At 40.5% G+C, this 26,587-nt stretch overlaps 1 protein-coding gene across 9 annotated transcripts in view; it reads right to left on the reverse strand.

Annotated features, from left to right (window-relative positions):
* Zfyve9 (zinc finger FYVE-type containing 9) overlaps positions 1–26,587 on the reverse strand; it is a 144,073-nt gene that overhangs the window by 114,967 nt on the left and 2,519 nt on the right. For 2 of the 9 annotated variants that reach the window (XM_076564715.1, XM_076564710.1), the window contains exons 1-2: positions 14,559–14,616; positions 10,644–10,754 (exon numbers count right to left, since the gene is read on the reverse strand). The exons of 4 other annotated variants lie outside the window; for them this stretch is intronic. The gene's annotated coding sequence lies outside the window, so the exon portion shown is untranslated. Of the gene's footprint in view, positions 1–10,643; positions 10,755–14,547; positions 14,617–26,587 lie in introns of those variants that run through there. 3 more of the 9 variants (XM_076564714.1, XM_076564716.1, XM_076564709.1) reach the window with 3 other exon arrangements.

Here is a 26,587-nt window from a genome sequence, read left to right on the forward strand (position 1 = left end):
ACATGGGAGCTGGGAACCAAATCTGGGTTCTCTACAATACAAGCTCTTTACCAGGGAGCCATATCTATCTATCTATCTATCTATCTATCTATCTATCTATCTATCTATCTATCTATCTATGTTTCTATCTATCTATCTATCTATCTATCTATCTATCTATCTATCTATCTATCTATCTATCTATGTTTCTATCTATCTTCCTTCCTTCCTTCTTTCTTTCTTTCTTTCATTCTTTCTTGAGACAGGGTCAGGGTTTCTCTGTGTAGTTTTGGAATCTATCCTGGAACTCACTCTGTAGCTCAGGCTGGCCTCGAACTCACAGAGATCCGCCTGCCTCTGCCTCCAGTCTTAAGTGCTGGGATAAAGGCATGCGCCACCACCGCCCAGCAAGACTGTCTCAAAAAAAAAAAAAAATCCAGTCTAGTTATTTTGGAGGCTAAGGGCAAGCAACTCCAATGTATGTGACTGTGGTGCTTCAAATGGGGGAGAGGGAAGGAACGCTTATATACTGAGAAATCAATAAAGTTCATTAAGTCAGACATCAATGAAATTCATCAAGAGCAGCAGTACACCTTCCCCTAGACACTACTACTAAGGTTATGCACAAACAGAAAGAAAACCTCCTCATGTAGTTTATCAGTTTAACCAACCATGTGTCTCCCCAGACATCTATTTAATGATCATCTGTTATACACGCTGAAAAGCTATGGTAAGAGCTTTGAAAACAAGAGACCTGCAGCCCGAAAGGAGGGGCAACAATACAATACAGTTCATAATAGTGGATGCTCAGAGATACAGCGTTTAATTCAGCATGCAAATATGCAATTAGAATATCTTAAAAACTGAATGCTATTGTGTCCAAACAGCATATGTTACAAAAGTCTGATCCTGAAAAAAGGAAATCAAGTAATTAAAACATTTAGTATAATTTAATATAAATAAAACTAATAATGTAAAAAGTCAAACGTACCAAAGTGCAAGTCTAAATTTCCTCATCTAATCAATGTAGAGACTTCACATTTCCAAAAGACTTCTAAAACTGAGTTTGCATGTTCTATTTGTTGGTGGGTGCTATTCAAATAATAAATATACCCTATATATTCACAACTCAGATTACTGTATCTTCCAATACATTAACTAACTCTGAAACAGTCATTTTCCAGCATGCACAGAGTATTGACACTCCTGTGTTCAGCTTCTTCCTTTACAGATTTGTAATTATGTTCACTTATCTTTTGATAACAAACACTCAAATCTTTGCTTCAATCTTATATATCCTAGTTACCTCCCTTTTGAATTTTTTGTTTAGCCAAGCACTTCTTTTTGTTATTTATTTATCTATCCACCCATCCACCCACCCACCCATCCACCTATCCACCCACCCATCCATCCATCCATCCATTCATCCACCCATCCACCCAAACATCCATCCTTCCATCCATCCATTTATTTCAAAACCGGGTTTCTCTGTGTAGCCCTGGCTGTCCTGAAACTCAATGTGTAGACCAGGCTGGCCTCGAGCTCAGAGATCCACCTGCTGGGATTAAAGATGTGCTCTACACCGTGTAGCCAGCCAAGCACTTTTTTAAAAGCATTTTTACTGGGGCTGGAGAGCTGACTCAGTGGTGAAGAGCACTTGGTGCTTTGCAGAGGAACTGAGTTTGATTCTCAGCACCCATGTCACATGGCTCACAACTGCCTGTGACTCCAACTTTTTCTTCTGGCCTCCTCAGGTACTTACACACATGCGGTGTGTGTGTGTGTGTGTGTGTGTGTGTGTGTGTGTGTGTGTGTGTGTGTGTTAGTTCATCTAAAACAAAACAACTAAAATAAAAACATTTTTACTGATCCATCTTCTTATCTCCAATCTACCAGAACTGTTCTAGCCAAGGTCATCAATACTTTCTAACTGCCAAGTCTAACAAACTTTTTCTTTAATTCTTGTTGGTATATTTTATTTATTTATTTACTTACTTACTTTTATTTTATGAACATTAGTGTTTTACCTGCATGCATGTCTGTGTGAAGATATCGGGTACCCTGGAATTGGAGTTACATACAGTTGTGAGCTGCCATGTGGGTGCTGGGAGTTGAACCTGGGTCCTCTGGAAGAGCAGTTGGTGCACTTAATTGCTGAGCCATCTCTCCAGCCCCAGTGTATTTAATTTTTTGAGATGGGCTCTTGCTATATAGCCATGGCTCACCATGAAGCTCAAGGTGGCCTTATTTATGGCAATCTTTTAGCCTCCCTGCTCATAAGATCACAGGCATGCACCTCTGAGACTCTCACTCTAACAGACTTTTTAAATTCTCATCTATCATATCTACATACTATATACCAACACAACTGACCACTCCTTTTTAAAATTCTCCTTTGCTTCTACCAAACTTGATTACTTCTTTGTCTCCCCTCACCCCCACCTCATCTTTGTTTGCTGAGGAATGAACCTAGGACAAGGGCTCCACCACTGAGCTACACACTCCGGTCCCCTTTTTCACTCTTGAGGAATGGTTTAACTAAGTTGCTCAGGCAGACTTGAACTTACAATCTATGGTGGTCAGAATATAAATGGCCCTCCTACAGGGTCCTTTATTTGAATATTTTGTCACCAAGGAGTGGCACTACTTGAGAAGGACTAGGAGATGTGTCCTTGTTGTAGTAGGTGTGGCCTTGCTGGAGGAACTGTGTCAATGGGGGTGGGCTTTGAGGTTTCAAAAGCCCATTCCAGGCCCAGTCACTGCCACCTCAGCCTGTGGACCGAGATAGAGCCTTCAGCTACTCCTCCATTGCCATGAGTGTTATCATGCTCCCTGTCATGATAATGGAATAAAACTCTGAAATTGTTAGGCAAGCACCAATTAAATGCTTTCTTTTGTAAGAATTGCCTTGGCCATGGTGTCTCTTCACAGTAATAGAACAGTTACTAAGACACAATGCTTCTGCCTCAGCCTTGCATGTAGCTGAGATTACAGGTCTGGGGCACTAGGACCAGGTCTCTTTATTTCTTAACTGTGACTGTATACAGTCTCATGCTCTCTCTCAGACTCTGTACTCTTCATCTTTTCATTAGATGGTCTCATCTACTACAGCTTTAACTGCTCCCCTTAAACCTAGTCTATATCTAGTCTATCCTCCTAAAACCTCACATTATCTCATACATCCCTTCCCCAATTTAAACATTTCACTCTACACCCAAATCATCTAGGCCTAGACATCAAACATACACACACACACACACACACACACACACACACACACACACACACACACTGAGTGAGAGAGAGAGGGAGGGAGGGAGGGAGCGCAAGAGAGCGCAGCAGCCGAAGAACAACACCTGAGATGGTCCTCTGGCTTCCACACACATGTGCATATGTACCTTGCACATATGAAAAGGCACACATAGAGAAAACATCACTAATTCTGGTCTGTTTCTATATATCTTCTCATTTTGTTGTAGGGCAGAGGGTATAGCTCAGAGGTAGAGCACATGCCCTGGGATGGATTACCAGCAGTGAAAGAAAAAGGAATTCTTCTACTATTAACAAAAACAGGCTTCCCTGGTTGGCAAACCCACTCAACAGCAGAATAAGGGGTTTCTAGTGTGCCAGGGTACAGATACCTCAGAACAGTAAGTTTTCCAGTCAAATCTCACTACAATGTAATTATGATATGTGATAAAACTACATCTGGGAAGGGTCTGCACTTGGCTGTGCTAGGGGGAGGTCTTTTGCTCCACCCCTTGGCATTCCTATAAATAGCCCTTTAGAAGAGACAGAAGGGGCTGGTGGCTATTATCCAGGCCCTCCTGAGCTATCCTGTGTTTCTATTTCTCTTCCCTCTATCTTTCTATCTAAATATTTCTCACTCCTCCCTCCTCAAGAGAACTCTGGTGAAAAAGTAGGGGCAGGCCTCCCACAACCTACATAAGAACCTGTTTCAAAAACAACTAAAAAAAAAAAACACAATAATTTGTGTTTCAAGAATGTCACAGGATCTAATATCAACAGATCAACTGATACATGTCTTTCTTTTGTTTTTTGTTTTGTTTTGTTTTGTTTTTTCTGTCTTTTTGAAACAGGGTTTCTCTGTGTAACATAACCCTAGCTGTCCTGGAACTTGCTCTGTAGACCAGGCTGGCCTTGAACTCACAGAGATCTGCCTGTCTCTGCCTCCTGAGTGCTGGGATTAAAGGCATGCACCACCACACACAGCTCTGATACATATTTATTAAAGATTTGTTCTGAAGATGGGCAGTGGTGGTGCATGCCTGTAATTCCGGAGGGACTTGGGTGAAACAGAAATCTTGTCTCAAAAAAATAAATAAATAAAACAAACACAACAACAACAACAACAAAAGTTTTGTTCTGAGTAAGGAAGTATTGAATATAAGCCTTAAAACTACATCTGGGGAACGAGGGTCATAGCTCAGTGGTACAGCACATATTAGGCATGCGTTCAGTCCCTATCTCCCCCATCTCAAAAACTATATTTTTTAAAGTTATTAGCATAGAGTTTATATACACACACGCAAGCAGGAACCTATGCATACTAAAAACAACAAAGGTATGTATTAAGAATTGCATTATTGTATTAAGAATTATATTATTAAGCTCACTGGGTAAAGTGCCTACTGTGAAAGCATGAATTGGAATCCCCACCATAAAAAAGCTGTGCAGCTTCTGTAACTGTAGCACTGAGGAGCAAAAAAAAAAAAAAAGGATCCTTGGAGCTCATTGGCTGCCCAGCCAGCCTGGCCAATCAGTGAGCTCCAAACTCAACCAAATGCTTTCCACACGCAAGAATACCCACATGCACATGTGCACACACCCAAAAAGTAGTACTAAAACATTTTCAAACTTGTCTGGAGAGATGGCTCAGCACTTAAGAGCACTGGTTGCTCTTCTGGAAGACCTGGATTTAATTCCCAGTACCCATATGGCAGCTCAGAATCTGTAACTCTAGTTCCAGGGGATCTGATGCATTCGTCTGACTTATTGGGGCACCAGCCACACATGTGGTGCACAGACATGCATGTAGGCAAAACACCATATACATGAAACTAAATTAAATTTTTTAAAATGACTCGAACATTCAACAGAGTTTAACTTAGGTTGTTGAGTTTATAAAAATGTTTAAATAGATTAGGTAATCTTCTAAGATGAAACAACCTTCAGTCTACTAAAAAACATCCAAACACAATGTGATGAGTTTAGATCACATCAGTGGTTCCTAAAGTACAGTCCAAAGCCCCCTGAGGAAAACTACTTTTGCTACTATTATGTCTAATAAGAACACTAGCCGGGCGGTGATGGCGCACGCCTTTAATCCCAGCACTTGGGAGGCAGAACCAGGCGGATCTCTGTGAGTTCGAGGCCAGCCTGGTCTACCAAGTGAGTCCCAGGAAAGGCGAAAAGCTACACAGAGAAACCCTGTCTCGAAAAACCAAAAAGAAAAAAAAAAAAGAACACTATAACAAAATGTCTTGGTATGTCCATCTTAGGGCACACAAAAGTGTAAAAGCAAGAGTGGATACAACTGCTTACACATTAGTACAAATCAAGCAGGCAATACCAAAGCATTCTAGAAGTCCTACCCCTCACTGTCTCTTCACTGTGCTCAGTTAAGGAGGGAGAAGGGGGGGGTCCATTTCCCTTGATTGATGAAGCAATAAAATTATTAAATTTTAACTCTTGGATAAGTGTCTTTTATCATCTTTTGAAATAGTGGAGCCTACTAGCTGTGATCCCAGCTATTCAGAAGGCCAAAGTGAAAGGATCAGAAGTTAAAAGCCTACCTGTCCAGAATGAGTTCAAGGCCAGCTCCAGGAACTTAGTGAAATCTGATTTCAGAATAAAAAGTTTAAAAAGAGAGCTGTAGTAAAGTGCTTGCCTAGCATGTGAAAGACCCTAGGTTCAATCTTAAGCAGTAGAAGGAAAAAAAAGTGTGTGTGTGTGTGTGTGTGTGTGTGTGTGTGTGTGTGTGTGTGTGTGTGTGTTGCTGATCAATGGAACATTGATCATTTCAATCACTGGTTGGTCATTTCAATCAACATTCATTAAGCACTTACTATGTGCCAGACCACATCTGAAATGTCTATTTTCAGTTCCAAGTAGAAAACTCATGTCACACATAGATAAGCATATTCAAGAGAAAGTAATGTGGGGGGGATCAGCCCCCACTTTTACAACCAAGGTACTCTTGAGCAGGGAGAAGTAGAAAATAGTTAGATAGAAATACCTAGACAACGAGAGGAAAGACAGAAACATAGGATAGCCTCAGGAGGGACTGGGTCAAAACCCACCAGGCCAGAACTTTATTCCAAAGGGTTTTTTATAGCAATGCCAGGGGGCGAAGCAAAAGACCTTCCCCTTGCTAGATACAACCAAGTGTAGACCCTTCCAAACACCTGGTACTCAGGCCCATGGTCCAATCAATCATCCTCTTATGTAGTCCTGCTGGGTAAAGCCACTAGGAAACCTCAGTGAGCTCCAACAGTAAAGACAAAATGAGAGTATCTAGAAGAGGTTTTAGTTATTAAATACAAAAGCAACTTAAGGAAATATAATCAGGCAATCATTATAACATTAGTACCTAACAGTTGCTTAGTACTTACATATGGAGGTGTGTCACTTGTATTAACCTTCATGAAAGAACTTGCCAATAAGTACTAGGTGTACCGTCACATGACCCCAGCTGCAGCCCCTTCAGGATCCCCTGCTTTCAAGCTGAGGCCATGCTTTTTCAGGGTGGCCCCAGCCAATGATTGACCAACAGTATGGGCACCAAAGAACTGGCCATTTCTTAATAACACAAAACTCCTCTAAAGGACAGGCTTTGATCATACAGCTTTACTTGGTTAATGGGAAACTCTGTCAGATCTTCTTGGCACTTGTGAGGTCTCCCTACAATCCTACCATCCTTTTCTCAGGAGTCTTCCCCTTCTGCATAAACTTCTCATATTCCTAATTCTGTCTCAGCAGCTACTTCCTAAAAGACTGGAACTGACACAGGTAATAGCAGACAAGAACTGAGAAAACAGGAGGTGAAACAAGGCTTGGAAACCAGATCACTCGTCACCCTACCAGCAACGAGAACCTCATGCCAGGTGGGATACGAGACATGCACAGTCCTTGGCACAGCTGCTGGTCCAAGCAATAACACTTTCACAAGATGTGACTTTAGAGAAGGTTCCCAGAAAGAAATTCTCTGATTGCTGTAAAGACTGAAAAGTGTGAGTTACAAGAACAATAGAATGAGCTTAGCTATTTTGTTACACTGATTCCCCAGAGAGGGCCACTAACAAACGACTGGAAACTAAGGACTGTTTGGTAGCACACAAAGATCCTTATCACTACAGTGGGAAAGCGGTAAACACAGAGTAAAGCCAGGGCAGTTAACACCATCGTTTCAAAGATAACTAAATGTTCAACCATGGGCAAAAATGTTACCGGAAGGTCCAGGATCTTAATTTAGGAAACTAGAAGTCTGAAAGATGGGATAGGTACACCTAAAACAGTGGACCTCAAAGACAGTCCCTTTTTTTTTTTTTTTTTTTTTTTTGGCTTTTCCAGACAGGGTGGTTGTCCTGGAACTCAGTCTTAGACCAAGCTGGCCTCAAACTCTACCTGTGTCTCTGCCTCTGTCTCTGCCTGTGTTGGGATTAAAGGCATGCACCACCACCGACCAGTCATTTTCCTTTGAACCCTCCAAATCTACAGGAATGAGTTCACACTCCCATGGTCTATGGCTACATTTCAGAGGCCCCTGTCCTTGTTGCAGAACACTATCCTAACATAACAGCTGTCAACTTCATCAGAGCAGCTGTTAACTACTTGCAAGAGACTCTCCAGCTTGAGCATTCTGACAGTTGATATTCCCTCCTAGAAGGGAGTCACTGCACCTCACCTGAGAATCCATTCTCTTCCTCTGTACCTCCCAGCCATGTGCATATAATTCTAAAGTAGGTGTATGTTGCCCCATGGTCTCAGGAGGTACTAGAGTATAGAGAGTATGAAAGGAGAACTCTAGGGCTGGAGAGATGGCTCAGAGGTTAAGAGCACTGACTGCCATTCCAGAGGTCCTGAGTTCAATTCCCAGCAACCACATGGTGGCTCACAACCATCTGTAATTGGATCTGGTGCCCTCTTCTGGCCTGTAGTCATACATGCTGTATACATAATAAATAAATAAAATCTTTAAAATAAAAAAAAGAAAGAAAGAAAGAATGGAGAACTCTATGCAGCTATCATTCATGCTGGGGTGAGACTTTCAAGTGTTCTCAGAGGTCACCCATGCTATTGTAAGTAACCTCTCATCCCACACTCCATAAGTAAGCCCCCAAAACTCATTAGTTTAGCAAGTAAGGCTTTGGTTTGTCATTGGGACTTTATAAGGAAATAGACATTTGTTTACATAACTGTTTATATGTCCCCAGAGAAAGCATTCTCACAAGAGTCCTCCTCCAAAGTAACAAGTTCTTCCCCACCCCACCCCACCCCACCCCCGATCTGCTCTCATTTCCACTTCTGGCTGCCATGAAAGTAGTTAATGCCACCCCTGAAAAGAACACATTAAGCCTGAACAAAGAAGAAAATATATATCCCAAAAGAACTGCAAGGACTAACCAGCATAACCCAGCAGGATGCAAGACAGTCACAGGGCTGTATTTTCAATACCATTCATCAAAGCAGAAACATTAACCTGAGGTAAAGTTTATTGGGGAGAGGAGTGGAGTGTAAAGGAGACAATGTCTCAAGATTCAGGAATGAATTCTGACATAGACCCAAGTGACGGTATAACCTAGGGTGGCTCTTAGAAGCCTAGAAAAAAGTGAAATGCCTGAATTGACATGGCAGGATGTAGGATGGGATAAGGAAAGGTTAGTTGAATGGATATATTACAGACGGTCAGACCATTCACTGAGGCCATCAAGAACACAGTGAGACAACAGCATCACTAGGAAGTTAGATGGTGTTTTTCTTCTAAAAGAGGATGTCAGGGTTTGGCTCATTGATAGGAATAGGAACCAGGGCACGGAAGCAATAGCAACCAGGTGGCAACACTAGAAGTGAATCTATCAGAATGACTGACAGGTGGGTAAAAACTAATAAGCTAAATCCTCAGGGACCTGTGCAGATAGTTAATGGGATAGAGTATCATTAGGAGAAAAGTAGACAGTCAATCATAGTGTTGCTAAATATATACACTCAAAACAAGTCAGAGGCTGAGGGTGATTGCCCCAATAAAAATCCAGTAGTCCCTAGCCAATTCCTGGACTTAAGTCAGTTGTCAGATACAGACCCAATGATTCAAATATATCCCTACTGTATGAAGAAATACAGACTCAGAACGCCACATTGGTCTGTAATATCAATTGCATGCCAATCTCCAACATGCTGAATGAACTGAAAGAGAAATACATTCCAAAGGACAGGAGAAAACACTTGTCTCCATATTGATGAGGGATGGTTCTAGCCCTCTATCTCTTTGGGACAACAAAATCCATGGATGCCCAATTTTTGATACTTGTGGGGGCCCACAGAGGCTCTCTAGTAAGACCTTAACTCAGGGTCAGAGAATCGGGGCTTGCTTTACCCAGCAGGGCTGCATAATAGGATGATTTGGCCACTGGCATGGTTACCAGGTGTTTTGAAGGGTCTACAATTGGCTGTATATTGTGCTTTGATCTGGGGTGAGGGGGCTTTTGCTTCACCCCTTGGCATTGTATTATGAGTCCTTTGGAATAAACCTTGAGGTTGCTTGGTATTGACCCAGGGCCCTCCGGAAGCTATACTGTGTCTCCTGTCTTTCTCTCAGTCTCCATCTACATTTCTATCTAATACTTCCTCATTCCTCTCTCCTCCCCACAAGAACCCTTAGACAGGTTGGAGCTGGACTCTGACAGATATTCAAATCTCTTCTATAAAATGGTATAGGATTTGCATACAATCTACATATATCTTGTTAAGTCATCTCTAGATTACTCATAATAGCTAGTGCAATATAAATGATAAGTAAACAGCTACGATACTATGTCATTTGGGGAATAATGGTTAGGAAAGAAGGTCTACACATGCTCAGTGCAGACACGTTTTTTCCTTAATATATTTGATGGGTAGTCAGTTGAATCTATGCATGTAAAGTTCACAGATACATGGGGTGACTGTATTGAGCGTTTTGTCATCTCAGTGAAATTATAAGGATCACACCAATGTACTCACTCCAAATTAAACTGCTACTGCTTGTATCCCTACCGTGACTGGTGGTCTTCTTCAGATTCTGAAGGCAACATGTTTTATATAGGATAGTGCTTTGGCCTATGTGGTAACATGACAGGTTACCAGCTTTGAGTGGAAAATAATTTTGCAGAATTCCAGGCTTTACTGTAAGCAGTCCCTAAGCCAGTGGTTCTCAGTCTTCCGAATGCTGTGACTCTTTAATACAGTTCCTCATATTATGGTGACCTCCCCATAAAATTATTTTCGTTGCTACTTCCTAACTGTAATTTTGCTACTGTTATCAATTGTAATGTAGATCTGTGTTTTCCAATGGTCTTAGGTGACCCATGTGAAAGGGTCATTCGACACCCGCAATGTGGTCACGATCCACAGGTTGAGAACTGCTGCCTAGCTGTTAGGTATACCTGGAGGAAGAACAGTAACCATTCGATAGGAAGCCCCAGTGGTAGAATCACAACGCAGGTGATGGAGTTCTATAGGAAAGCCATACTGATGGAACAACAGCTCCTGGTATCCTGGTAAGAGACAGAATGCTTGATTACTGGGCACCATGTATTCAGAACTTTTCATAATAAGCTAAGTTTACTAAGACCCTCTAAGTCTCAAATGCGTTTCAGCTCAGCAGCAACCCACTCTAAGACGGAAACAGTATACCGAAGACTGAAATAAAACAGAACCAAAGGACACAAGCTACATAAGCAGGCAGCCAGGACTTCCCTGACAGACACCACCATTACCTGAATGCAAGCTGAGAACAAACAGTAGATTCATTATAGCCAAGCTTAAGGGTGACCTTGACACTGGAAATGAAAACTTCCCTAACTCCCTAAAAGAGCTTTAAGTGATGCATTTGGTTATAAAATTTTGTAGGAAGAAAAGTGAGATGAGAACACACACTCATGGACAATGGCAAGTGGACTAGTCAACTGGTCCAGAGAAACACTGTAAGAAAAAGGAACAACTGAATGACCACATAGAATTGAGCACAAAGCATGAAAATCTATTTCTAAAATCTGTGTTATGCTCACCAGAAAGCATCTAATTTCAGCAGAAAAGACACTGAACCACCAAATGTACAAAATGACTCAACTGACATATGCCATCTCAGAACTGGCATTGTGAGGACATGAATGAATAGGTCACTCTGGCAAAAATAGAGATGGGGGGGGAGAAAACATGGTCTCATTTACCACAACCAATTTAAACATCGCCAAGCTCCAATATAGCAGCAAACGTCAAGCAGACAACAAGCTTTTTGGTGGCAAGTTGACTACTCTGCATCCTCCCAACATCAGAAGGGCCAGTGTCTTAGTTTGGTTTCTATTGCTGTGCTAAAGACTTGGAGAGGAGTTTATTTTACCTTTCAGCTTACAGTTCCATCATGAAGGGAAGTCAGGGCAGGAACCTGGAAGCAGGAACTGAAGCAGAGACCACAGAGGAAGGCTGCTCACTGGCTTGCTCCCCACAGCTTTATCAGCCTGCTTTCTTATAAAACCAAAGACCACCAACCCCGGGGTGTACCACCTAAGGTGGGCTGGACCCATCTACATCAATTATTAATCAATAAAATACCCTCAGACATGCCTATGGGCCAGTCTGAGAGATGAATTTTCTTAATTGAGGTTCTATATGACTTGTGTCAAGATGACAAAAAAAACCTAACCATGATAACCAATGGCTGAGTCTCACAGGAACAAACAACTATTACAGGCATAGGTTTTCCTTTCTAGCCAGTAAGAACCCAGACTAGCACCACTGCATAGGGCTTGCACAGTACCTACTCTGGTTTGGATATAGTCTGAGTATGCTTCCCAAGACTCCATGTGTTGAAATTTAATTCTCATCATAAGGAATTGGAGAGCAGAAACTTAATTTGGGAGGCAGAGGCAGAAGCAGACAAATCTACAGAGTGTGCTAGGCTAGCCAGGGCTGCATAGTGAGACCCTGTCTCAAAACAAAACAAAATAAGCAAAGAAACAAAAACATAATCCAAGAGTGTTTGAGGTCCTACTGAAAGCACAGCTGATATGTCAACTTAGAGAGGTAAGATCATGTAAGATCCTCTAGTACAGTGGTTCTTAACCTTCCTAATGCTGTGACCCTTTAATACAGTTCCTTATGTTGTGGTGACCCCCCAACCATAAAATTATTTCATTACTACTTCATAACTGTAATTTTGCTGTTATGAATCATAATGTAAATATCTGGTATGCAAGATATCTGATATGTGACCCTGTGAAAGGGTCATTCAACCCCTCACAGAGGTCATGACCCACAGGTTGAGAGTCACTGCTCTAGTATTCAGTATGTAAACTAACTCAGAGCTATATTCCAACTAGTAGGATAGTCTCATGAAGAGGATCACATGGTCTTAGGTGGAAGAAGAAATGCCCCCACCATCATAATTTCCAGTGAGCCACTAGAAGACTTTGTGCTTTTCATCCATACACTGCTGGGCTCTACAGAATTAGAAGGCCTCCTGCCAAAAGTGGCATTCTTTCCTTGCTATTAGACCATGCTGGTTAGTTTTTTTTGTTGTTGTTGTTTTTTTTTGTTTTGTTTTTGTTTTTTTTTGGTTTTTTTTTTTGGTTTTTTCGAGACAGGGTTTCTCTGTGTAGCTTTGCGCCTTTCCTGGAGCTCACTTGGTAGCCCAGGCTGGCCTCGAACTCACAGAAATCCACCTGGCTCTGCCTCCCGAGTGCTGGGATTAAAGGCGTGCGCCACCAACGCCCGGCTTGTTTTTTTTTTTTTGGTTTTTTTTTTCTTTGGTTTTTCAAGACAGGGTTTCTCTGCGTAGCTTTGCGCCTTTCCTGGAACTCACTTGGTAGCCCAGGCTGGCCTCGAACTCACAGAGATCCTCCTGGCTCTGCCTCCCTAGTGCTGGGATTAAAGGCATGCGCCACCACCGCCCCGCACTTGACACAAGCTAAAGTCATCTGAGAAAAAGGAACCTTAATTTAAAACATGCCCCCAACTGGTCTGTAGGCAAGCATGTGAAGCATTTTCTTGATTGATATGAATGTGGAAGGGTCCAGTCTACTGAGGGTGGTGTCATCTCAGGGCAGGTGGTCCTGGGATGTGTAAGAAAGCAACTGAGCAAGCCAAGAGGAGCAGGCCAGTAAACTATTCCTCACGATCCCTGTTTAGGTTCTTGCCTTAGCTACCCTCAATGACAGACTATAAACTGTAAGTCAAATAACCCTCTTTCTCCCCGTTAGTTTTGGTCAGTGTTTTAACACAGCAATAGAAAGCTAACTAAGAGACACATGGAAGATTACAATGAACTACAACTTACAGCTGGGACTCCCCATAACCAGGATGCAGAAGAGGAGTAACAATCTCTGCAGCCTTAGTTAACCCTCATCTTCAGCAGAAGTACAGCTACAGTTATATAACAGAAACAAGAGGTAGTCACGGAACTTAGACAGCCAGTAGGGTGACAACAGTCTAATCTCCTGCCTAACTATGAATTCACGAGTACAGTAACTCCTGCCTGAGAAGGTATGGCTCTCAGACCCCTCAGATAGGAAAGTGTGGGCCATACTACTGATAAGCAGCCAAGACTAGGAGAAATGACAGCTGAGAGCAAGGATTTTATTTAGACTGAATAGAAGAGGAGGCAGACAATGAAAACTATTGTAGCCTGAGATCAGTTACAGCAATGCGGGCTGAAATCTATCTTAACAACTTCCTTCTATCTTTCCCACTAGGAAGAGAGTCCTTGGTTCCTAGGGCTGCTGCTCTCAGGAAGTGTTTAAATACACAAATCAGTTTAGCACAAGAAACAGACAGTGACATTTATTTGGATCTTCTTTCAAAAAGAGAACTGCCATTTAGGGGAAAGGAGTACAATAGCTAACAGCCTCCAACTCCAACATGTTTGAACTCCAACTTCCCAACTGAGGCCATACTTGTCAAGGGCAACTCCTATCAGTGCCTAACATGATGGGGTAGTAGAGTCTGTCCACTTCTCCCGGGGGTAGTACTCTAGCCAGCAATTTGTGCTCTAGAGTTACCTGTCAGGTGGGCTATGTTTCTTCAGATCTGTGTATCTGGAAGGTCCTTCCCCTTTCCTTTCACGTTCCTCTCTAACCTCTGTAGCTAGAGTTTTCCTGCCTGGCCCACAGTCAGGACAAATCTCTGCCACCTGCCAGTCCCGCAGCGGCTCAGACCCAACCAAGTAAACACACAGAGACTTAGATTGCTTACAAACTGTATGGCCACGGCAGGCTTCTTGCTAACTATTCTTATATCTTAAATTAACCCATTTCTATTAGTCTATAAGTTGCCACGTGGCTCGTGGCTTACCGGTACCTTACATCTTGCTTTTCATGGCGGCGGCTGGCAGCGTCTCTCTGACTCAGCCTTCCACTTCCCAGAATTCTCCTCTCCTTGTCTCACCTATACTTCCTGCCTGGCTACTGGCCAATCAGTGTTTTATTTATTAACCAATCAGAGCAACACATTTAACATACAGAACATCCCACAGCAAACCTCCTCTCCCTAATACCTTTTTATACTACTGAATCCATTTCAGTGCCTGCTTTTTAAGAAACATATCTATCACATAGGGTAACCATCTCCCAACTCACTGAAGTATTACCGCTAGTCCTATTTCACAGACAGGAAAGCACCAGCACAGAAAACTTTAACCTGCCCAACAACATACAATAAAACTAATTGTAGAGGCCCAATCTGAGTTTGCTTTACCTAGCAGGGATGCATTAGAGAATTTCTTGGACATGTACAAGGTTATTAGGTGATTGGAAAGGTCTATACTTGGCTGAGCTAGGGAGAGGTCTTTTGCTCCACCCCTTGGCATTCCTATAAAAATTCCTTTAGAAGAGACAGAAAGGGCTGGTGGATAATGATCCAGGCCCTCCCGATCTATCCTGTGTTTCTGTCTTTCTCCCCTCTCTCCTTCTGTCTAAATATTTCTCTTTTCCCCCTCCTCAAGAGTACCCTGGGGAAAAGTGAAAGGGGGCCTCTCACAGAGAAATGGGTGAGCCCCCCACAGATGGCACCAGGAACAGGGACCAGGGCCTTGGTGAAAGGAGGGTTGAGGGCTCCACAGGAAGCAGTTGGGCATGTCTGGTTATGTAGTAAAATTAAGGCAGGGGTATTCTATTTTTAGGAATATAGATCAAGTAAGGTGGCTGAAAGATGCTGAAGTGAAAAGTTAGGCTGCAGCAAGTTATCTCAATCTAGGTTTCTTTTTTTCTCTCTCTTCTATCTATAAAAATTAAAGAAAAATATGAGATAGAATACAGGAATATAGTGTAGAAAAAAAATAAGCAACAAGACAGAGGAACTATGTCCTTGATTTTCCAACTATGGGACTATGAACACAAACTCCTGGGGAAGAATCAGAGACATGAAAAAAGTACTATGAGAAAAATGGGCAGAAAAAGATTTCTGTGGACCGCTTAGATCTGAGTCCTGTGTGGCAGAAAAAGAATTTTCCCTGAGGCAGATGAGAGTGAAATAAAACTCTTCACTCTGCTGATATTGCCACTGTATGAAAACACTGTACTATCAGAATTAGTTTCCTCTTGGCCATGAAGCCAAGAATAGGGAACAGAAGTCTTGGTGAAAACTTAAGTTATCTTTCTCTTAAAAACCAAAAGCTTTTCAGGTCTGGTCTTCAGATTTTTTTTTTTTTCTTCCTGTAAGGGCAAAATCAGATGCACCTGGAAATAACATCAGAATGGGAAAATCACCTGTAATTGCCCTAGAAAGCTCTCATTCCTTTTCACTGACCTGGTGAGGCGGGGGAGTGAAGCACCAAGAAGTTTTCACTTCTGGCAACAAGCACCTGTCTGAGTGCATGCGGACAGGCACAACCTGTTCTAGGGACAGTGCCAGGCGAAAAGCTTAATCTTGACTTAAAAACCGCCCGTGGTAAAAGAGCAGAAACTTGATTTTGACCATGTGAATGAAACTGGGAGAGTAACGGCCACCACTGACTGCAGGTGAGTTTTCTCCCAGACCCAGAAAGGCAACCTAGGAAATGTGGTTTGTAAGGCAGCTTGAGAAATGTAGTTTGTAACAGCGTGACGATATAGAGAAAGGCAGTTTGGGAAATGTAGTTCATAACAGATACCAGTAACCGCACTGCCCCAAAAAACTCTTGCTTTTTTCAGCTCAAAACATTAATTTTTCCAAGGCGCTGCTAGAAAGCTTAGCTTTACTTCCTGAAAATGAGAAACAGTTGATGTCTGTCAGGAGGCAATTAAAATGCTAATGACACTTCTCAAGTCATTTTGAAATCCTTGACAAACGAGGATAATCAGAGAAGTTCTTTGCCTTTTGAACAGCAGCCTGTAGTGAGTGATTCCTTTGCAAATCTAATGGAGAACAAGGAAGTGTGTATTCAGAAAGGAGTGACTGTTTTGTAGATAGAGATCAAACTCCAGAAAATCTAGCTGTCTTACAAAATAGTCACTTCCTTTGAAAGTTCCCTACAAGAATACAAAGCTAAATTAGAATGCTTGCTTAGTGAATACACTGATGTTTGTGAGGATAGGAAAAATGTGCCAAGTACTGAAGGTTGAAAAGTTACAACTAGCTGGGCGGTGGTGACGCACACCTTTAACCCCAGCACTCAGGAGGCAGAGGCAGATGGATCTCTGTGAGTTCGAGGCCAGCCTGGTCTCCAAAGTGAGTTCCAGGAAAGGCACAAAACTACACAGAGGAACCCTGTCTCAAGGGAAAAAAAAAAGGTATACATAGTCAGGGGTTGGGGATTTAGCTCAGTGGTAGAGCGCTTTAGATCACACTTTATTGGAGCACCTCTTGATTAAGGGAGAGCTGGAGGTGAGGGGCCCCGAGAACTAAATTGCAGCTGCTTATATGAGGATTCAAGCAAACGAGTCAGTCCGTGATTGGATCCTGCCAGAATGCGAGCACGGGGAGCCACGGGATAGGCTGAGGACATAGAGCCAATTACCATATACGCGCACGCGTGCCTCGGGACACGTAGTCCTAGGAGCATAGCCAAATATGAGTTGTTTACAGCTAGGCTACCAGGAAGTCGGCGCCATCTTAGAATGGCGGCTCCCCACAAATAGTAAATCACAAAAATGTTCTTCCTCAGAGTAAGCTAATGAAAGATGTGTTTCATGACAAATAAAACAACACATCTATGTTCTTGACTCCTTTGAACAGTAGCAGTTTCTGTGAACAAATAACCTTGTCAGAAACATTGGGCTAATAAAAATCAAAGACAAGGCATTGCTGAAAGAGCTCATGGCAGTCTAAAAAAGCAGCTTTTAAAAATTAAGAAGAGGGAATTTTACCTTCAGTCAAGCTTAGAGCCACTGATGAATTACGCTCTGACTTCAAACTCAAGAAAACTTTCAAAATGATAACAAAACTGACTATAAACTCTGAATTTTAGAAATGATTTGCATACTTCCTTTGTTAGAAGAAAATGTAATAATTCTGTTAAGAGATTCTTTCTAGTGTAAGTTAAGAGAGTCTTTCTAAATGTTTGCTAAAGTTTGTAAAATAGTTCTATAGAATTTCCTTTTCAGCATAAGTTTAATAGTTATTTTAAGAAATCTCTTCTACATATGTGTTAAAGTTTGTAAAATAGTCATATAGTTTCCTTTTGAATATGTCTATAAAAAGTTTAAATGTTGAATGTAAGTTCATATTAAAATTGTTTTTATTACTCCATCAATATCTGTCTAGTCTGGACAAATAAGGTAACATTAATTTTTAAAGGATAAACTAAATCAATCACATTAGAAGCATCTTGAAGTACTCTGAACACTTTTTATGGTAGCCTAAGATATAATTTTATGGTCTCAGTGGCCCCTGGAAAACTTAAGTGAAGGTGTCATAATTAGGGAAGCTTTTCTGTCTTCTTCCTAGAAGTTTCCACTCCTTCTGTTTCTGTTTAGAAAGGGGTAGGCCTCCCACAATTGAGTTAGTTTGTACAGAAATTCTACTGCTATGGTAGGAACATATGTATATACAGCTAAAAGTATTTTATGAGTTTTTATTTACTTGAGTGGATATTTTGAAGTGTTTTGAAATGACTGCTTTCTCCTGGGACTCAAAATAGTCTCTTGAAAATTTTATTAAACATCTGTTAGGAGAGTTTTGATTTAGAAAAAGGCTTGGTGCAGCTCAGACTGCTATAGTCTTCTTAGACCCATTCCAATAAGGATATTCCATCTTTATTATCTTCTACTCCTTTACTGGGAAGTGTGGCAGCTATGGGGATCGCTGTGGACATTTGCAAACTCTTAGTAGGGATCTGGGTCAAAGCTGAGTTAAGCTCTGTACCCTCTCCTGCCAGAGGCTGGTAGCCAAAGACAGGCAACTTTCTTCTTGATAGCTTCCAACCGAAGCCAGAGTATGCTTGATGGAAAGTGTAGCTCCATGACAGGTAAGATTATTCAAGAAGGACGACCTAATACAGGCACAGTCTATCCAAGGGGCCTGGGGGGGGGGCTTTATTATATCAAGAACAGGGAGTTGTGGAGGCCCACAAAGGTTTCCTAGTGAGATCTGAGCTTGCTTTACCCAGCAGGGATGCATTTAGAGGATTGCTTGACCATGTACAAGGTTATTAGGTGATTGGAAGGGCTACACTTGGGTGAGCTAGGGGGTGGTCTTTTGCTCCATCCCTTGGCATTCCTACAAATAGCCCTTTAGAAGAGACAGAAAGGGCCAGTAGATAATGATCCAGGCCCTCCCAAGGCTATCCTGTGTTTCTGTTTCTCTCCCCTCTATCCTTCTATCTAGATATTTCTCACTTCCCCCTCCTCAAGAGTACCCTGGGGGAAAAGTGAAAGGGGACCTCTCACAGAGAAATGGGTAGGCTTCTCACAACTAATATAACTGGATCTAATTCCAGAGCCTGTGTTTTAAATTACTAATCTAGAAGACAAGATATTATTTTGACATCTCTAGAGGTTAAACGAATAATGATTTGTTCTGCATAGTTTCAGAAAGGAAAAGGATGCACACTAGAGAAAAAGCAGATGTCTGCAAAATATAAAAGAAAACTTTCTAAAAATGAGCAGTAAACAACAAAATGGATTCCTTAAGTAATGAGAGCTTATCAACTGAAAGTTTAAATATTCATAAATGAGGCATTATAAAAACAGGTAAAAGTTGACCTAGATTGGTGAAAGGTATATTAACAACTCTGTTGGGCTATTACGAATGACGTTAGGAATGTTTATGTACAGACTGTTATGTGCACATACACTTTCATTTCCTTTGAGATACACATATAGGAATAGAATTGCTGGGTCAATTAGTAATTCTGTTTAACCTGTTGAGGAGCATCCTGGCTGTTCCACAGCCAAACAAGCTTGGTAATCTGTGTCTGAACAAATTTCAGTTAGTTCATTTCCACTCCTCAGTCTTTGAAATACTAAGGTGATCAATACAGAATGCTGAAAACCCAAACTTATGTGATTAGAGAACATTTCCTTGTTCCCAGGGAATACACTTGAACAATCCTGGCCTGGGATAATTTCTTTCCAAAGTCAATATTCAATTAACCAAGGCATCTAAAATAAGCTAACAAGGAAAGGAAAGTTAACTTTGCAGTCAGCCAAACCATCACCTGTCTATTTCTATCAATATGAGTCTCTCTAATACCTTCAGAGTGGGAAGGCTATATAAATTGTTATTAAAATTTATTTCATCCTTTTTGACTGTAGTACATGCCCTCCTTTCCTTTATAAACAAACTTCGCAGACCTGTAACAACAGGGACACATTTCAATTACTAAATTCTCACATTATAAGCAATATGAAAACTTGCATTATTTCACGCATGCTACTGAATGACCTATTTTCATACAACACAGCTCTAGATGCATTTGTCTCAAACATATGCACACTGTCATAAGCAAAGGCAGAAGAAAGTGACTATGAGTTAAAGACAGAAAAGGCCTTGGCCACAAATGAATGTTCAGAGTTTCAAGATTTTTATTCAGAAACATACTGTCTTTCAATTACAAGAAAAACTTGTAAAAATACAAGATAGCCGGGCGGTGGTGGCGCACGCCTTTAATCCCAGCACTGGGGAGGCAGAGCCAGGTGGATCTTTGTGAGTTTGAGGCCAGCCTGGTCTACAGAGCGAGATCCAGGAAAGGCGCAAAGCTACACAGAGAAACCCTGTCTCAAAAAAAACAAAAAAACAAAAACAAAAAAACAAAAAAAATACAATATAAAATAAAATATAATACAAAATACAATTCCTCTGTTTGGTTCTTGCAGATTTCTCAGTTGCCACCAGCTGCCGACCACTCCTAATTTTTTATCTGTGTCAGTTCATCTCCACAGCCTCGAGTCAAGTCATCTAATGCCATCTATCTTTTCACTCATTTCACCTTTAGAAATACCAAATGGAGCAAGGCCACAGTGGCGCATGCCTTTAATTCCAGCACTTGGGAGGCAGAGCCAGGCAAATCTCTGTGTGTTTGAGGCCAGCCTGGTCTACAGAGCGAGATCCAGGACAGGCACCAAAATTACACGGAGAAACCCTGTCTCAAAAAACCAAACAAAGAGAAAAAAATAAATACCAAATAGAGTATAGAGTATTACAAGTGGAAAGGGCCTTGCTATCGAGTGTACAACTGATTTTCAGAACAGAGAACTGAGGCCTAAACCAGTTATTATACTTATCTAATGACAAGAAAGAATTTATCTATTCAAAAGTACAGAATATGAAATCTGAAATTCCCAAAATACATACAAGGCACACAACATACACACATCTTTTTCTAGCTTGTATAAAGTAATGTCAGTATACTTCAAAGGCAAATATCAACCTATATTAACCAACTATGTGTTTAGTTGGAAATATATTATTATGGAAATTATTAGATAAAACAGACATAGGCAAAAGATAAAAATAGTATCTGATTACAAAGTCAAAAATATATGGGTTTGAATCATGAAACATGAGTTTAGGCTTAGAAAAACCAATAAAACTCTCCAAGCCTCAATCTCCTTGGCTGCAAACATGTACAACACTATGGACATTCTAATAGTTGGAAATAAAATACAATGATACAGCTAACAAAAAGACAGCACACTACAGGGAAATCTTACACATTATACAAAAAAAAAAATACAGGATGTAAAACTTCACAAACTTGTTATTTTGGAAGAATTAAATACAGAAACAGGAATGAGGGATGATCAGGTTGTAATAAATTGTGAAGGGCAGCCTGCCAGGGTTAAGGAATCTCAACTTCTGGCCTGAGATGTAGTTCAATTGGTAGAGTGCTTGCCTAACATGTGTACAGCCCTGGGCTTGATGTCTAGCACCCCATGAGCCAGGTGTCATGCACAGCCCATGCTTACAATCCCAGCACTTTGGAGGTATAGGCAAGAAGATCAAAAGTTCAAGGTTATCTTCAGCTACATTTTGAGTCCAAGGCTATTTGAGACCCTGTATCAAAAACCAAACCAAACCAAAAAAGGGCTGGTGAGATAGCTGGCTGGGTAAAAAGCACCTGCTGCCAAGCCTAAAGACCTGCGTTTTATGACTGGGCCCCACATGGTATAAGGAGAGAACCAACTCCTACAAGTGGCCTCTGACTTCCACACATGCACCATGCTACATATTCACCAACATGCACCTACACATAAATAAATAAATGTTTTAAAAAAAACTGTTAAGGTTATATGAATTTTAGCACAGACTATTATGCTATAATAAAATATTAGTAGAAATAATATATAAAAATTAGAAGAATATAATAAAGTAATAAAAACATACACTTTTACTCCTTATTTTAATAAAACAAATTCTGGCAGAGAAAATGCCACTTCAACCATGAGAAGTTAGATAAGAACCAGAACATATTCCACATAAAAATACAGGTCTATGCCTGGAGTGGTGGCTTACACCTATAATCTGAGCACTCTGGAGGCTGATGAAGGACCAGGAGGGAGTTCAAGGCCACACTGCACTACAGTGTAAGACTCTGCCCCACCCCCCAAAAATGTTTTTTAAATGTTTTTCATGAATCCCATGAAAAAGGCTCTAGAATTGCTGCTTCTTATAACTTTACATGGAAACTGTGGCACACAGCAGCTCAAGAGCAGTCCTCCTCTTTTTGTTGTTAATTCAAATTCAGCATAAAGGTTCCAAAGGGATTTTTCAGTGCTAGGAATCACACCCAGGACCCTGCACATCACTGGGAAAGCACTGTACTGCTGAGCTACCTCTCCAGCCCTTAGCTTCTTGAAATAGGGTCTCACCTGGAAGACCAGAATGTTGTCAAATTTACAATCCTCCTGCATCAGCCTGGGATTACAGACATGTCATTTTAGCAAACTCTCCATGAGTAATCTTAAAATGGGAAAATAGTATGCATGATGCATAATGAAGATCCCAAATGAGTACTATGCGTTAAAACAATGGTGTAACATAAATTGCTAAATGGTGTTATTAATTAAACAATAACAACAACAACAAAAAGCCCAGAGCCAGATATTGGGATAAATGCTGAAAGATCAGAGAGACAAAAGAACAAGCCACAGCTACGTCTTACCTCTAGGCCTCCTCAGCCTGAAAAAGCTTCAGTTCCAGCTGAAAAAGTTCTTGTTCCTGTCTCCTCACGCCTTATACCTTATACCTTTTTCCACCCAGCCATATCACTTCCTTCTTAGTGCTGGCATTAAAGGTGTGTGTGCCTCCAAGTACTGGGAGCAAAGGCATGAAGTCCCAAGTGCTGGGATTAAAGGTGTGTGCCACCACTGCCTGGCTCTGTTTCTCTCCTAGACTGAATCAATCTCATGGAGTCCAGGGTGGCTTTGAACTCACAGAGATCCAGACGGATCTCTGGCCCCCAAGTGCCAGGATTAAAGGTGTGTGCCACCACAATCTAGTGGCTTGTTCTGTCCTCTGATCTTTAGGCAAATTTTATTAGGCTATACAATATTTCACCACACAATGGTTATCTGCAGTATTTCCTAACTTGTTTCAAAAAACAAAACTTTAAAAATATTAGCCAAATCATTATTGTTAATTTGAAATATGTCCCACAAAACATCACAGAAAAGTTTCAATACTTTGAATGCAGAATAAAATATAGAGTAATATTCTAAACATAAGAATTAAGAACAATGACTAATAGGTTTTGCTATTTTGTTTGAGACAATGTCTCACTGCATATCCCAAACTTGCCTTCAATTCACAATTTTCCTGCCTCATTCTCTAAAACGTTAGGATTACAGGTGCCCACCACCATCTCCAGCAATTAATCTATATTTATATAAAAGTATACATCATAGATAGGTAATGATGATCATTAAAAATCTGTCAGACTTGGGTGCTTAGAAATGTTAATATACATACAACTGGGCTGTAAATTTTTAGAAATGTTTTAGCAGAGTTAAGGGAAAATAAGACACAGGGCTTAATTTTGCCTTTTGTTAATAAATGTTCTTTAAGGTAGGCATGGTAGTGCTTGCCCATAATCCAAGTACTTTGGAGGCTGAAGCAAATGAATCCCTGAGGCTTAGCCTGAGCTACATAGTAAGTTCCAAGCCAGCATGGGGGCGGGGGGGTCCCTGTTTCATTTCCATTACCACCCAATATGGTTAATCAGTTCTACTTAATGAGTTCACTAAAAGTACATAGCTTTTATTCTCAAGCCAAAAGCATTTCTTATCATCAAAAAAAATCTGTCAATTTGTCACCAAGCAAAAGCTTCAACAATTTACCTAATGACTGTAAACAAGTTATGAATCTATTCAAATAAAGTCTTACCTTCTCACCTTACATTTACTCAGGTAGTTTTTGTTTGTGTTTGTTTTTGCCGAGACAGAGTTTCTCTGGGTAGTTTTGGTGCCTGTCCTGGAACTCGCTCTGTAGACCAGGCTGACCTCGAACTCACAGGGATCCGCCTGCCTCTGCCCCCCTCCATGGCGTGTGCCATCACCAACCAGCTTTACTTGGGTAGTTATATCAAAAGTCGATAACAAGAGTTGGTAAGGATGTGAAGAAATTAGAACCTTCACACACTTGCTAGTGAGAACATAAAACAATGAGCCACTTAATAAGACAAGCAGGCTGTTCAAAAGGTTAAACAGAGATACTACCCAAGCTAGCAATTCTACTCCTACAAGGTGTAAGGCGTGAGGAGACAGGAACTAGAACCTTTTCAGCTGGAACGGAAGCTGTTTCAGGCTGAGGAGGCCTGGAGGTAAGACACGGCTGTGGCTTGTTCTTTTGTCTCTCTGATCTTTCAGCATTTATCCCAAAGGCAATGAACGTATACATGTACATAACAATTTGCATACAAATTTTCCTAACATTATTCATAACAGCCCAAAAGTAAAAGTACACCCAAATTTATGAATGAATAAATGAAATGTGGTATATCTACACAACAGAATATTATTGAGCAACAGTAAGAAATAAGCTATAGATTCATTATTATTGAGCCCTGAAAATGTAATTATACTAACTGAAATAAACCAATCACACTATATGATTCTACTATATGAAGTGTTCAGAATTGATAGGAATTCTTTAGAACAGAAACCCATTAGTGTTTGCCCAGAGCTGGGTTATTAGGAAGGTACTGGGGTGATTACTAATGAATACCAGTTTGGAGTGATGAAAATGTTCCAAAATGAAAGAGTAATAACATTTACACAGCTCTGCTAAATATAGTAAAAGCCATTAAATTTTATACTTTAGAAGGGTAAAATATGTGTATGTGAACTGTATCTCAAGACATAAATCATTAAAAAAAAAAGACCCTTCCCTAATATTCTCAACTTGGCTGAAATACATGTACTCTTTATTTTCTATTTTAAAGTCTCTACAGCCAAGGTTGTAGAAACTATCTTCACTGCTTCAAAACTCTTATTAATGTGCATTAAATTATTTCTCCCTTGTGTAACAAAAACTCAAAAGACCGTTTCTTGACTTTAATGGATACCCTTAGAGATCTTACCTGCATCTTATTTTCCCTAAAGTTTTGAAAATATACATACTATTTAAATTTTTGTAATAGTTTATAATAGTTCAGTTCTGTAAATTGGACTATTTAAAATAATTTAAGCCAGGCATAGTGATTCACGGCCATAATCCCATCACTTGGGAGGTAGAGATGAGAGGATCAGAAGTTCAAGATCATCTCCTGCTACAGTTGCAAGTTCTAGGCTAGACTGGGCTACATCAGATCCTGTCTCAAAAGAAAAAAAATTTAAAAGACTACCTAATTTATAAAATGGAAACTATTTTATAAATAGTATTTTCAAATAATTTCATTAAATAAAATGTATGATAAAGTATAAGACATTCTATTAACTACATAATCAAAATACTAATTCTGCGAATTTGTCTCACCCTTAATTGGCAATGCTTTACAATCAAGCATGCTAGCTTTATTTCTTAGCAGAAAACTGTATAAATAATTAATGATCTTTTAAACTTTTTCAAAACTCAAAGTTTAAAAAAATATATTTTCTATTTCTAGAGTAATTCTTATTTATCTACAGAAGAGAATTATAGCTCTGATTTATATATTATATCACTTAATCCTTATAATAATCCTACAAAATGTGTACTATTAGCTTCATTTTATAGAATAATAAATTAGGACTTAGAAGAGTGTAAACAGTCAGGCGGTGGTGGTACACGCCTTTAATCCCAGCACTAGGGAGGCAGAGGCAGGCGGATCTCTGTGAATTCGAGGCCAGCCTGGTCTACAAAGTGAGTTCCAGGAAAGGCGCAAAGCTACACAGAGAAACCCTGTCTCAAAAAAAAAGAAAGAAAGAAAGAAGAAAAAGAAAAAGAAATATACAAGATCTGGTTTTTATTTTTATTTTCCCGCAGAAGGAAGAATAGAAATGAACATGTCTCTGCAGTGTCTATGATCACTTGCCTCTCACAGTAACTTTCTACGTCCCTGGGAGGGGTACTATTACTCCAAGAGAATATGAGAAGCTCAGAATCTAAGTGTCACATTGCTCTAAGAGGTGTGGTAAGGATTCCTGTTCATATCTGACTTTATCTCTGCACCACAGCATGCCATGCAATTAATAATCATAAAACACATATGTAGCACCTCCTAGAAACAAAAGAAATTAAAATCTAGGCAATTATCTTTTAATCAAGCTTTGAATCTTGCAACCAGCCAGTCTGTGGCCAGCACATAAAAGGACCCAAATAAACTTTAGCGCATGGAATAAAAGTGACAGCTTAGCAACAGGAAGAAATGGGACCATTTCATGGGAACCAACTCATTCATTGGTTCTTTCTTCACGAAGGAGTTAGCACAAAACTAGTACTTCCCAGGCAATATTTGCCATTATTTCTTTAAAGAAAACACTGAATCAGGAATTGGAAA

Source organism: Peromyscus maniculatus, chromosome 2, assembly GCF_049852395.1.
Source record: "Peromyscus maniculatus bairdii isolate BWxNUB_F1_BW_parent chromosome 2, HU_Pman_BW_mat_3.1, whole genome shotgun sequence".
NCBI classification, from domain to species: Eukaryota; Metazoa; Chordata; class Mammalia; order Rodentia; family Cricetidae; genus Peromyscus; species Peromyscus maniculatus.